Here is a 13,649-nt window from a genome sequence, read left to right as displayed (position 1 = left end):
TTAATTCCCATATCAAGTTTCATACTTGCCTTATATAGGCCTTAGAAAACTTTAAATCTTAACTAATAAGGATTTACATCTCATATAGGATAAAGATAACCATCCTAACTAAAAGAGATAACTTAAACAAAGTCCTAACTAGGGTAAATAACATGTTCAGCCGCCCAACTTAAGTAAAGCAACCTTAATTTACTTAAGTCATGCATATGGGCCTTAAAACATAAGCTAAGTTAGGTCCAAATTCTTCATATGCTCCAATTCAGCAGCTTTAGTCTTTTTGAGCCCAAATAAAAGATTAATTAAGCCCATTAAACACTTGAACTTGTAATACATTAAGTTGAGTTGGGCCTTCACTTAAACTAAAGCCTTGAACTCCTTGTAATTCTTCTTGGGTGGAATTCACAAGGCCTTGCATGTGTTGAATTAAGGCTTGTTAATACTTCTTGGATCTTGATCTAGTTATGGGGCCTTGAGGCAATTGTATTGGATCTAGCCTCAATATCTTGACTTTGATCTTGGGCTTCAAGCTTTGGCCGAACTCCTCCATGCTCTTGCTCATCTTCATCAAGTCCATCTTCATGAAATCCATGTGATGAGGTTGGTCCATATCAACTGCCTTTAAGACTAAGTATGGTTTGTATGAGTGGCTAGTGATGCCTTTTATGCCAACTAATGCCCCTAGTACCTTCATGAGACTTATGAACCATGTTTTGCATCCTTTTATCAGCAAGTTTATTATTTTATATTTTGATGACATATTAGTCTATAGCAATTCCATGCATGAGCATTTAGAGCATCTTAGGACTTTATTTGATGTCTTGCAAAGAGAAAAGCTTTATGCTAATCTTGGTAAGTGTGACTTTTGCAGTCCTAAGGTAGTTTTTCTAGGATATGTTGTTAGTGCTAATAGGATTGAGGCAGATAAAGAAAAGGTAGAGGCTATTGCTTTTTGGCCGACACCTAAGAGTGTAAGTGAGGTGAGATCTTTTCATGGCCTAGCTAGCTTTTGTATGGATTTTTCCACCCTTGCCACCCTTTTAACTGAGGTTATTAAGAAACATGTAGGTTTCAAATGGGGAGACGCACAAGAAAGGGCATTTCAGGTTTTGAAAGATAAATTGATTAATGCTCCTTTACTTACTTTACCTAATCTTGATTCTACTTTTGAGATTGAATATGATGCTTCTGATGTTGGAATTAGAGCTGTATTGATGCAAGCGGGTAGGCCAATTGCCTATTTTAGTGAAAAGCTTAGTGGTGCAAGCTTATACTATCCCACCTATGATAAGGAGATGTTTGCATTGGTGCAGGCATTGGAGACATGGCAACATTGTTTATTACCCAAGGAGTTCGTAATTCATACAGATCATGAGAGCTTAAAGCATTTGAAGGGTCAAAACAAATTGAACAAAAGGCATGCAACTTGAAGTTCATTTATAGAGACCTTTCCTTATATGATCAAATATAGAAAGGGTAAGGATAATGTGGTGGCTAATGCACTCTCTAGGAGGTATGCGTTGAGCAACATACTTCATTCTAAATTGATTGGATTTGAATTGCTTAAAGAACATTATCTTGATGATCCGAATTTTGAAAGTATATATGATGCATGCAGGCATGGAGCTTTTGATAAATACTATAGGCATGGTGGCTACTTGTTTAAGGATAATCGCTTATGTGTGCCTAATTGTTCTATACGTAGATTATTTTAAAAGAATCACATGAGGGAGGATTGATGGGGCATTTTGGTGTTCCTAAGAGTTTAGATATGTTGCATGAGCACTTTTATTTGTAAAAAGGCATGTTTAATGTTGAGAAATATTGTGCTAACTGTGTTGTTTGTTTACGTGCTAAGTCTAAAATTGCCTATTTCTATTTCATCTTGGATTGAAGTTTCTATGGATTTTATCTTAGGATTGCCAAGGTCTAGGCATGGCAATGACAGTATTTACGTAGTAGTTGATAGATTTAGTAAAATGGCACACTTTATTGCATGTCATAAAGCCGATGATGCATCACATATTGCTGATTTATTCCTTAAAGAAGTAGTATGTTTGCATGGCATGCCCAAGGCTATTGTTAGGGATAGGGATGCAAAACTTTTCTCCTATTTTTGGAAGATGCTGTGGACTAAGTTAGGTACTAAATTGTTATTTTCTACTACTTGTCACCCTCAAATGGATGGTCAAACCAAAGTGGTTAATAGGGCCTTAGGACAATTAATGGGTGCTATTATAAAAAATAATATCAAATCTTGGGAAGATTGCTTACCTCATGTAGAGTTTGCATATATTAGGAGTGTGCATTCTTCTGTTTATTGTAACCCTTTTGAAGTTGTTTATTGTTTTAATCCATTAACTCCTTTGGATTTATTACCTTTGCCATTACAAGAGAGTGCTAACTTAGATTGTTCCAAGAAGGCTGAATATGTTAGACAACTTCATGACAAGGTAAGGCAACAAATAAAGAAGAGAAATGAGTGCGTCATCACAACAAAGGTCGAAAATAAGTTGTGTTTGAACCTAGTGTTAGGGTATGGTTGCATACGCACAAGGAGAGGTTTCCTCTTCAAAGGCGTTCTAACTTGTAAGCAAGAGGAGATGGACCCTTCCAAAAGAATATATAATTTGTGATTTCTTTCCATATCGGATCCAAAAGCCTACCTATATTCTCATTTTATTTGTTTCTTTTGTGTCATTCTTTCTAATTTATATATAATAAGATGGTTTAGTTTTACTTGGCAAGCATAAACAGGAGTGTTAAGTTAAAGCGCATGAAAGCGACAATCATAGGCACTAATCCAATGTGTGGACAAATTCAAAAAAAGATATTAGTTGATCAACTGTTCATATCATTTTTCGAATGATTGTAGGTGAATATTTTAGAAGAAAGAGGGAACAGCGAGAATCAAGGTAATGCCTAGATATTCTTATTCATGAGATGCATCATTAGGATCTCCATCATTCCTTGCTCCTTTAAGGACAAGGACCCCTGATAACACAAGGATTGACATAAGGAATCATGGGAGCGCAATTGACAAGCTTGACTGATGGCATTTGGGATTACGTAAAAGTCACACCTCATCTCACGTAGCCCGACATGTATATTTAAAACTAAATGCTTTCTAAAATCCTTTTAGTTTAGTTGAATTATAACATACTTACCTATGTATATGTAATAATGTATTTGAAATCATAATTATGAAAAATAGATAATTTTTTTTAATATGATGTTTCATTACAATGACTATAACTAGAAATGTCTTTGTTGAACATTATTAAATAAGTTAATATACAAAGTTTGCCTTTAAACATTAACTTTATAACAGTCTTTTACATGTACATAACCACGATGGTACGAAACAAGGTTAGATACAAGTTACAATGAGTATGTATATGACTCCTCAGACGAGAAATTCTGGCCAACCTTACTCTCACCTTTAATCACACTTACTAGCTCAACCACCCACTATCAAGCCTTGCTTCCTGAATAAAATTTATGAAAAGAGTAGAATGAATATAAAAATACTCAAGGAATAGATATACAAGCAGAAAATAATTTAGATAACTGCAAGTAGAAGAAAACCATTTAATTATACAAAATATATAATGTTATACATCAAATTCTTGAGGCAATTAATCTTTGTTATGTAAGTAAACACCACTACAAACACTCATACAAAATAGCAATACTAATTATCAACATCATATATTTTAAATGGTATAAAAAGTCTCATAGATTTTAACCATCCTCACAACAATTATTACCAATCAGCCTTCATTCAAAATCCCACTCTAGGCACATGATGGCTAACCCTTCCTCTGCGTTAGCATGGTCTGACCCATCTCCCTTCACTGGCTTGCAATCAAGTGCGTTGTTGTCTAATGCGCATTAACAACCATACACAAATCACATGTGCATATATCAATCTAAGCACATTTCAAACACATCACTATGAGGAGGTATTTCTTGAAAATAAAGTACGCTTTCACTCGCTCAAAGGCATTGGATGAATGCTCCTTTTAACATTAAAATGAAACTATATCAGACTGCCCCCTAATTTTGTGAAACATAATAATGTGCAATCGATGAATTAATGCTATCAATGTTTGTGCTCATCAAGAAAAAGCCAAGATCTTTAATTAACATTATATATTGATTAATTAGGCAAACTAAAAGCTGAAATATTCTTATTGTTGAATGGCAAAATCATCACATGTAAAATCCAACCAAAACAACCTACTTTTGTAATTATACTTCAAATTTGTAAAACCAATAGAATATATTTTGAAATAAGTACCTGATATGCATTATGTTAGACATGTTTATATACTAAATTACTTGTATGTTTGTGCATATTTATCTCGTTTTATGCCAGAATCACCTGTGTTTTTGTTCCTTTCATGTTTCATGATCATTGATGGACATTATGAGTATTTGAGGGCGATACGTGCGAATACAGACTGAAATCCATAAAAATTGAATAAAGGCTAGCATTTCAAGGTTGAGCACAGCCTGGACTCTGGCCGTGCTGAACCATTGACCTTTGATCCTCAAATATGGCATTTCAGCATGGTTTTTGAGGCCACCACGGCTTCTAGCACGGCCCGTGGTGCCTTAGCACCAGCGAGGGCACAGTTAGGGATCAAAGGATAAATTTTGGAACTCAGAGGTCCAGCACGGCCTGGACTCCACCCGTGCTGAATAGCACGAGCTTGACCACGGCCGTGCTGAGACATTTATATAGGCAATTTCAATTTCTTTTGTGGGGTTCGGGTTTTCTGACTTTAGATCTCATATACGCGTGCAAGCCACCTCTTTCCAGACTTCGACGTTCGACTATGGGAGACTATTTAGCATATCGAAGGACAGATTTCAGTGGTTCAAGCATCACATTGAAGATCAAGAGTGGATATTGAGGCATTCAAAAGGCAATTGTTGAGGTTCATTATTCAGATTTGGAGATTTATGACTATTCATCTGATTTGAAGAAGAACGGTGTACATGTTTCCAATTTTCTCTTCTGCATTTGTTATTTATTTTGTTTTATTCGTTAGCATGAGTAGCTAAAGCTACTGAACCCATTGTGGTTCCTTTGTTTATTGGATTGCACTTCATGTTTATGAGATTTTGATTATCAATGTTTGTATTCTTCTTGCTTTTAGTATTAATAAGATATCAAATTATTCATGAGACGTTGTGAATTGTGTTGTTCAGATTACTTTTTGTAATTGAGAAATTCATTTAGTAGTTGGAAATTTAAATAGCAAGAACTGGTTAATGATCACTTAGAGATAAGGGTAAATAGCTAGCTGGATTAAGAATTAACAAATTTTAATAGCAGTGGATTAATCTTAAGGTTAACCTAAAATCAATCGTTAGGAAGAGATTCTGTCGTTTAGCTTTTTAGGCTTAGGAATTTGGTGTTCTCGATAGGGAATTCGAATTCAATTTAGAATCCACATATGGGTAATCACAATTGGTAATCAATCTAATTTCTACCTTTGCTAAAATCCAACTAGCATTTGTCCCCCATGGGTTTGCTTTCTTTGCTTAATTGTTTTACTAAATCTTTGCAGATTGCTTGGCATTTAGTTAATCATTTAGCTTGCACCTAGTCATATATTAGTAACTTCATCACTGTTATTTAAGGTTAGATAATATAAGACGCTGGAGTAGTTCTACGTTCACCCTTTCCCGAGAATACGACATTGATACTAGACATTAGTGCTAGTCTGCATCGATAGGTTCACTGCCTTAGATTGTAGCTGCATAAATATCTCATCAATACCAATCTATAATTTAATAAGCTTAAATCACAACTTTAAGTTTCTTTTTTTCAAAGTTCAATATTCAGCTTTCAAACCAAAGAAATTAACTTTGCAAGGGCTTGGTATCTACTCACCGAAAGTGGCCTTTAGTCATACCCAACCTGCTCCAATCTATCTTGCACTTGCATTTTCCTTGCGTTTTTCAACACCTAATTCATAAATTTCACTTAGAATTCAACAAAATAATAAGCCTTTATGCTTTCCTATCATGTAGCCCCCAAATGGTATGCAAATTATGCTTTTAAACTCAATGTTACATTCCTATCTCAACAATCATGATAGGGCAGATTTTGGGCCAATTTTGAAAAATTATTGGGAATTACATATGAGGTATTTGAGGCTCATCTTTTGTATACTTCTAGTTACTCAAGTCTATAATATGCAAAAAAAGTTTCACTTCAATTAGATAATTATAGAAGGAGTTAAGCACAATTTAACATGACCAACTCAAACTATCCTGACAGAATGAGCAATAACCTGATTGGTCTAATTCCATAAAGATAAAGACAGAACTAGCACAAACGTAAAACTATAAAATCGTAGAGGAATAAACTATTTGAACCCTCTAACTTTTATTCTTTCATCCTAATTCAATCCACCATCTCTTTTTCATTTCAATTAAGTTCCACTATTATTTATTATTAAACACACTTAAATACTACCTTAATTCAATTAAGATACTATTTGAAAATCCAATGGTAAAAGGATGAATGCATACTTAGAGTACGGGTGTGATAGTAGATGATAAAGTAGGATGAGTCGTAAATCCACGCTTGAAAGGGAGAAGTCTAATATATGTGGGAATGTGAGCTTTTTGAAGTTTAGGATGCATATAATGAAGTAATTTGGGTCAGAGTGTTTTTAGATAGGCCCACTCGAATTTACCCTTTTTTTTGTTAAGCTGGCTCATAAAATTTGGGACTACGAGAGTTGTTGCGCAGTCAATTCCTCTCTCGTTCTTGATTTGATCTAGTTTATTTATCTTTCTTTGTTTATTTATTAATATTTAGCTGCTTATGGAATGAGGGCTTTCGCACTATAAAAACTGCATGCAACCGAATACTTAAGGCCAATGAGCATATTATTTCAGTTTTCCACCTTGCGGGAAATCAAGTTATTGGTTCTTTTAAGAACTTTGTGGCCTTATCAACACTCGTGCTAGCGAGCGTAGACTTATCATTTCTTTCCTTACCAGATCTAAAATCTTACCTATATTCTCATTTTATTTATTTCTTTTGTGTCTTTTTTCCAATACTCTGTCTAGTATGATGGTTTGGTTTTATTTGGGGAGCATAAATATGATTGTTAAGTGAAAGCACGTGGAAAACGGCAATCATAGGCACCGATCCAATGCTTCGATGAATGCGAAGAAAGAAAATCAGTTGATAATGTATTGATATCATTCTCGAAATGATCATGGATAAATCGTTTAGTGGAAAAAGAGAACGATGAGAATCGAGGCACTCCCAAATATTCTGATTTAGGATTTGCAGCATTGGGATCTCCATCCTTCCTTGTTCCTCTAAGCTCATGTCCTTCCTTTCTTTTGTGTTTTTTATCTACCCTTGTGTTTAAATCTATTCGATTTGATCCTTAAGCTTAACCGTATGTAAAAGAACAAAGAACTTGTGATTTTATTTGGGGAGCGTAAACACAAGTGTTGAGTGAAAGCATGTGGAAGCGGTAATCAGAGGCATTGATCCAAGGCTTAGACAAATGTGAAGAAAGAAAATCAGTTGATCAAGTATCGATATCATTCTTAGAATGTTCTTGAATGAATCTTTTAAAGGAAAGAGGGAATATTGAGAATCAAGTCTCGCCCAAATATTCTAATCCAGGATTGGGACCATTAGGATCTCCATCATTCCTTATTCCTCTAGGCAAGATGACTTCTAATGACATAAGGATTGGCGTAAGGAATCATGGGAACTGAATTGACAAGCTTGACCGGTAGCATTAGGGCTTAGCTTGATGATTAAGCAAGACGAGACATAAATCCACGTGTGTAAGTGGTAAATCATGTTGTTTTTTATTCATCCAAGTGTAATACAGGTGACAATGCAAGAATTTTGATATTTGGGTAATGAAGTAATTTGGGTTGGAGTATTAGTAGGTAGGCCCACACAAATTTTCCCTTGTTTTTGTTAAGCTGGCTCATAAAATTTGGGACTATAAGAGTTGTTGACTAGTCAACTACCCTCTCATTGATACAAACGTGGGTAACTTTTACGAAACCTATATTCAATGTTGATGTCTTCACCAAGGATCATTCACCTAATCAAGCAAAGAAACTCTAACTCCCAACAAGACCCTTAAATAACTTTTACTTAAAAACCTTAATTATAAAGAGTTAAAGGTTGTCTAACATAAACAAAAATTTAGATTAAACTAAGTTTGTAAAATACTAAGCCTTCACTTGATAAATTCACCAAGTTCATAAAGAACCAAAGAAGAGAATTAACTCCAAAATAATCAATATTCAATAACTCCCTTTACATAGAAATTCGTACTAGCTTATATAGGCTTTAAAGAAATCTAATTCTATAATGATAAGGAAGCAAATAACAATAATATTAGGAATAGAACTCCTAAACTAAAAGGATAACTTAAAATAAGACTCCTAACTATTCAAAGACTTCTTTAAATGAAGAAAAACTCCTAAAAACTCATCCAAGCCATGCCCATATATTAACATGACAATTGGGCTAAAGTAATATGTGATATCTGGCCCATTTTTTAGTATTGAACTCCAAATACCTTGACTTGATTATCTTGGGCTTATATTGTCTTGGTCATGCCTCCATATGTTGGGTTAAGTTGATAAGATTATCTTGAGGCCCATTCCTTTGATTAAGCCCAATCCCACATAGACTTATCCCTTTCGTCCTTCCTTTATTTTCTGTTCTTTGTCGACCCTTGTGTTTAAGTCAATTCGATTTGATCCTTTTGCGTAGCCATATGGAAGAGAATAAAGAACTTATGATTTCTTTCCTTATCAAATATGAAATCCCACCTATGTTCTCATTCTATTCGTTTCTTTTGTCCTACTAAATCTAATATCTGCCTAGTTTGATGTTTTCATTTTATTTGGGGAGCATAAATATGAGTGTTGATTTAAAGCACATGGAAGCGGCAATCATAAGCACTGATACAATGCTTAGACAAATACAAAGAAAGAAAATTAGATGACCGAGTATGCATATCATTCTCATAATGAACGAGGACAAATCTTTTGGAGGAAAAAGACAACGCTGAGAATCGAGATTTCCACCATTGAGATCTCCATCCTTCCATGTTCCTCTAGGCATGAGGACCCTGATGACACAAGGATTGGCATAAGGAATCATGGGAATGCAATTGACATGCTTGATCGATGGCATTAGGGTGTGAATTGATGATGTAGCAGGATGACACATCCACACGCATAAAGGAGAAATCATATTATTGACGATTAATCCAAAAGGAATGCATACATTTTGATGTTTAGGACACATGTAATTATGTCATTTGGGCCGGGGTTTTATTAGGTATAAGTCTTCATAAGTCTGCAAGCATCTTGAAAGAACCCATAACTTATTTCTCCGTAAGGTAGGAAACTAAAATAATATGCTCACTAGCCTCAAATATTTGGTTGCATGCAATTTTCATAGTGCAAAAGTCCTCATTCCATAAAAAGAAGAAACTATAAGCTAAATATGAATAAATAAATAAGAAACAATGAATTAACCAAAGTCTGGCCTAAATTACATCATTATATGCATCCCAAACAACAAAATGTGTGCATTCTCGCTTGGATTAACCGAAAGTAACATGATTTCTCCATCATATGCTTGGATTTGCCTCTTGTCCTGCTTGATCATCAAGTCATGCTCCAATGCCATCGGTGAAGCTTGTCAATTATGTTCCCATGCTTCCTTAATGGAAACAAGGTTAATTTCGCGTGGGGATACGTAATAACACTCTGGCCCAATTTACTTCATTCTATGCCTCTTAAACATCAAAACGCATGCATTCCCGCTTGTATTAATCAAAAGCAACATGATTTCTCCCTTACGAGTGTGGATTTGCATCTCGTGCTACTTGATCATCAAGTCAAGCCTCAATACCGTCTGTCAAGCTTGTGAATTGCATTCTCTTGATTCCTACATAATTAAGCAGGAGGAGACGTAAATCCATGCGCGTAAGGGAGAAATCATGTCATTTTCAATTAATCCAAGCATATGTAGGCCCATGCTAATTTTTCCTTATTTTTGTTAAGTTGGCTCATGAAATTCTGAATCATGAGTTGTGCCCAGTCAACTAGTTCTTGATTTGACTTTAGTTTATCCATATTTCATTATTTATTTTTTCAAATTTATCTTCTAGTTTCTTTTTCTTATGGAATGAGGCCTTCAAAATATAAAAACTGCATGCTACTTGAGGCGAATTAGCATATTATTTCAGTATAATAACTTGCGAAAAGTCAAGTGATCGGTTCTTTCAAGAACTTTGAAAATTTATCAACACTCGCGCTAGTGAACATAGACTTATCGCTCACGTTCTTTTATTCTTTTGTGTTCTTTATCTGCCCTTGTGTTTAAATGAATTTGATTTGCTCATTACGGTTAGCTGTAAATGCCATGTTTTGAAGACCAAAAGCTCATGTTGGTCACGGCCAGAGTCCAGGCTGTGGTGATCAGCACGGCCTTGACCTAGGCCGTGCTCAATGTATGCACTGCGAGCTCTTGTCTGATCTTGATGAATTCCCGTCCGTTTTCTCATGTATTGATCTATAATTGCTCAAATACTAATGATGGTCCTATAAATTCTCTTGAAATGCAAAAGAACACGAAACACGGGTGATCTTGGAATAGAAGCACAATAGTTGCTAAGAAAATATGCAATAATATGCAAGCAAATATGTGTAACTATGCACATCAAATCACCCCACACTTCAGCTATTGCTTGTCCTCAAGCAATTAACAACTCTCCTCACAAAACTGCAGTCAGCTATTCCTTACAGTTTACGCCCCTAGTCCACAACAAATAGTATTCAACACATCTTAAAGAATACTTAAACATAAATCAAATTGCAAATCATTAACAGAGAATGTAAATAATATTAATGCATGAATAACTTAAATGACAACTCAATAGAAACATCACAAACCAATGCCTCACAGGGATCACTCAAGTCACTCAAAGTGTATATAAGGTGAAAAACAAATCCCTCAAACCAAATGCACAAGACCTGCTCACCATATGCTTGCTCATAAATCATATCTTCGCTACTGTGAATAAGTAAATACTAAAATCAAAGGGTCTTTACCAAGGTTGTAATGGGGCTCAGGTAAAGGTACGGAGATTTGGGAAAGAAGTGTGAAAATGCTGGAAATCTTGCAAATAAACAATAGTATATGCTCAAAGGATTAAATGCCTAAAAACATAAAAAGAATTATTCACTAAAATCCCTACTTCATAGAATAACGCTCGCAAATGCTCTAAATCCAATAAAGAGATAAATAATTAAAAGAATTTTGTTTATTTTTCTTCTTCTTCTTCTTCTTTTTTTTCCTTCTTTTTTTTCTTTGAGTAATAAACTAGCAGCTTATAAATGAACCGCTGCATACAACTTGAATAAACGTAAAGAATAAAAAATACAGTTTGGATCGAAGGGAGCATCTAAAATATCAAAAAGACTTAGTTAATTTAGGCCAGAGTGTTATTAGGTATGCCCACACAAAATTAACCTTATCTCTGTTAAGGAATCATGGGAACATAATTAATAAGCTTCTTGTGGCATTAGAGCCTGACTTAATGATCAAGCAGGACGAGATGCAAATCCAAGCGTGTGATGGATAAATCATGTTCCTTTCGATTAATCTAAGCGAAAATGTGCACATTTTGATGTTTGGGATGTATATAATAATGTGATTTGGGTCAGGGTATTATTAGGTAGGCCCATAGGAATTTTCTCTTATTTTTGTTAAGCTGGCTCATAAAAATTGAGACTGTGAGAGTTGTTGGCCAGTCAATTGCTCTCTGATTCTTGATTTGACTTTATTCATCTTTTTTTATTTATTTATTCATATTTAGCTTCTAATTTCTTCTTCTTATAGAATGAGGGCTTTGGCACTATAGCCGATCAGCTCTGCATAGTCTGAATAAAATATGACATAAGGATTGGCATAAGAAGTTATGGGAATGCAATTGACAAGCCTGACTAGTAGCATTATGGTGTGACTTGATGATCTAGCAGGATAGGATGCAAATCCACGTGCGTAAGGGAGAAATCATGTTGCTTTTGATTAATGCAAGCGAGAATGTGCGCATTTTGATGTTTGGGATGCATATATGTTTCTTACAAAATCCATCAGAAACCATATCACGAACACTTGAGGCTAATGAGCATATTATTTCAGTTTTCTAGCTTGTGGAAAATCAAGTTATGCGTTCTTTCAAGAACTTGTGAACTTATCAACACTCGTATTAGTGAGCATAGACTTATTCCTCACGTCCTTCCTTTCTCTTTTGTTCTTTATGTACCCTTGTGTTTAAATCAATTCGGTTTGATGTTACACTTAACCGTATGGAAAAGAATAAAGAACTTGTGATTTATTTCCTTATCGGATTCAAAATTCTACCTGTATTCTCATTTTGTTTGGTTCTTTTGTGTCTTTCTCGCTAATCTATGTGTTATAAGATGGTTTGATTTTATTTGGGGAGCATAAACACGAGTGCTGAGTGAGTGTAGAGGAATGCTTAGAGAAATGCGAAAAAAGAAAATTAGTTGATCGAGTATGGATATCATTCTCCGAATGATTATAGAGGAATGTTTGGAGGAAAGAGGGAACGACGAGAATCGAGGCACACTTGAATTTTCCGATTTAGGATTTGCAGGATTGGGATCTCCATCATTCCTTATTCCTTCAAGCACGCGGACTCTTGATGACACAAAGATTAGCGTAAATCCACACGCATTAGAGAGATATCATGTTGATTTTGATTAATCCAAGTGTAATAAAAGTGGAAATGCAAGCATTTTGATGTTTGGTACACATGTAAAGAAGTAATTTGAATAAGTGTGTTATTAGGTAGGCCCTCGCAGATTTTGCGTTGCTTTCGTCAAGCCGACTCATAAAATTTGGGACTGTTAAAGTTGTTCACCAGTCAACTCCTCTCCGATTGTTGATTTGACTTTAGTTTATTCATCTTTATTTATTTATTTATTCATATTTAGCTTATAGTTTCTTTTTCATATGGAATTCGGGCTTTAGCTTATTGTTTATTTGCTCACTTGAGTCCAATGAGCATATTATTTCAATTTTCTACCTTGTAGGAAATCAAGTTATGGGTTCTTTCAAGAACTTTATGGACTTATCAACATTCACCCTAGTGAGCATAGACTTATCCTTCGCTTCCTTCCTCTTGTGTTCTTTGTCTACCCTTGTGTTTAGATCAATTCGATTTGATCCTTACGCTTAGCCGTATGGAAGAGAATAAAGAACTTATGATTTCTTTCATTATCGGATCTCAAATCCTTCCTATATTCTCATTTTGCTTGTTTCTTTTGTGTCTTTCTTTCTAATCTCTCTCTAGTATGATAGTTTGGTTTTATTTGGGGAGCATAAACACGAGTGTTGAGTGATAGCGCGTGGAAGCGGCAACTATAGGTACCGATGAATGCTTAGACAAATGCGACGAAAGAAAATTAGTTGATCAAGAATGGATATCATTCTTTGAATGATTGCAGAGGAATCTTTTGGAGGAAAGAGGGAATGATAAGAATCGAGGCACGCCTGAATATTCCGATTCAGGATTTGCACTACTAGGATTTGT

Source organism: Ricinus communis, chromosome 3 (genome assembly GCF_019578655.1).
Source record: "Ricinus communis isolate WT05 ecotype wild-type chromosome 3, ASM1957865v1, whole genome shotgun sequence".
NCBI classification, from domain to species: Eukaryota; Viridiplantae; Streptophyta; class Magnoliopsida; order Malpighiales; family Euphorbiaceae; genus Ricinus; species Ricinus communis.
Note: the sequence above shows the minus strand (reverse complement) of the source record.